Here is a 1,675-nt window from a genome sequence, read left to right on the forward strand (position 1 = left end):
CATTAATGTTAACAATTCTGTGTAATGAAGACGGTTTTATTAAACTAATCTCTCATTTAAACATAAAAATAATAAAAAAGACATGAAGGTTTTTTATTTTATGTGTTTATTATTCTGTGCAACACGACACTGTACAGTCGCATATCATCAAACAGACTCTCTGTATAAAATAGATCTTCTACAATCACACACATTCAAATGAACCGTCTGTCTAACAAAGTGTGTGTGTGTGTGTGTGTGTATGTGTGTGTGTGGAAATGGATGCAGAAAAAAAAGTGGAATGCTGTAGAATTTTAGACCTGGACTCATGTTGATTGGTTATGTGATATGTTCCAATATTCACGAGAGAGAGAGAGAGACAGAGAGAGAGAGAGAGAGAGAGAGAGAGAGAGAGAGAGAGAGAGAGAGAGAGAGAGAGAGAGTGAGTGTGCAGATGTAATGAGCAGCACGGTGCTTATGAAGATTCTCATCTGAAGCTGCGTTACATCTTTATAACATGCAGAAGTGTTATAAGCACACGCACACACTGCTGTTGTGTTACCCAGTGCTTAAAAGCATGTTATGAAGCCTGTATGTCTCTCAGCTCACTCAGAACAGAAGTGTAAATGTTTCATTTGAACTGAAATTTGAACACAAAAGATAAAAATTTCCTGAAGCTTCATAAACTGTAATGAAGTGTAATGTTTTAAAGACAAACATCGACTATGTCGTTCTTCTGCTTGCGGCGTTCAGGAAGTCTGGTTATAACACGAGGGAGTTGAAGCTTCTTACTGAAGAACTGTCTAAAAAATGTAAAAAAATCTTGTAACATTTCATTTTCACTTTTATTTTCTAGCAAATGAAACGTGGTGGAATCTTAACGTGGAACTCTGAAGCAAACAACAGAAATAAATAAACATACAAGAAAAAGATGGAAAAAGAGATTAGACCCGATGACCTCGTGTCTAGATTGGACTTCTGTTTCCACTAAACGGTAAAGATTAGGAATCGACGTCATCTTTTAAATGAACTGACGTTATTTTATCGTAGTTCTTATTAATACAGGATTAAAGAGGATCCTGCTGTCATTTAGATCTGGAGGATCTCAGAGCAGCTCCTGAAATGTTCTGCTCAGATCCTCAGTAGGTTCTCGGTGTGTTATGAAGTCATCATGAAGACCGAAGTCAAATAAAGTCTTATAGCAGAAACTCAGCTGTCAATCACTCACACTTTCAATTCCACAAATTCTCTCTCTATAAAAAAAGACACACACACACACACACACACACACACACACTTTAATGGTCATTAGTCAGACGGTAAGCTGATAGTCGGTTATACGAAACACCGCAGTATTCAGCATTATGTTGATCACATGATAAACCCTGAGTGGGAAAAAAAAATAAGATTTAATCTCGACTAGACGAGTGAAGGTGCAAAAATAGTGTTCTACATGAGACGGACGTCACGCCATTATTTTACATGTCCACGATATTATTGTGTTGTGCCTTAAATATCGCAATAGATGGAGTAACTGATGCGTCAGGACAGGAGCAGGACACATGGACACCCGAGAAGCTGTTTAACGTCGTTTTGAAACAGAACACTGAAAATCAACATATCAAACATATCGGATGCTACATCGCTAATGCTACCTGCCATGCTAACAACACGTGAGGGCGGAGCTACGGAAACG

General features: G+C 38.1%; 1 protein-coding gene across 1 annotated transcript in view; it reads right to left on the reverse strand.

Annotated features, from left to right (window-relative positions):
- Window positions 1-351: 351 nt before the first annotated feature.
- Window positions 352-1,675, reverse strand: part of elmod3 (ELMO/CED-12 domain containing 3) — an 8,944-nt gene continuing 7,620 nt past the window's right edge. Inside the window, exon 13 of the mRNA XM_060881822.1 lies at window positions 352-1,675. This exon is cut by the window's right edge and continues 1,654 nt beyond it. The gene's annotated coding sequence lies outside the window, so the exon portion shown is untranslated.

The sequence above is a fragment of the Tachysurus vachellii genome, chromosome 11 (assembly GCF_030014155.1).
Source record: "Tachysurus vachellii isolate PV-2020 chromosome 11, HZAU_Pvac_v1, whole genome shotgun sequence".
NCBI lineage: Eukaryota > Metazoa > Chordata > Actinopteri > Siluriformes > Bagridae > Tachysurus > Tachysurus vachellii.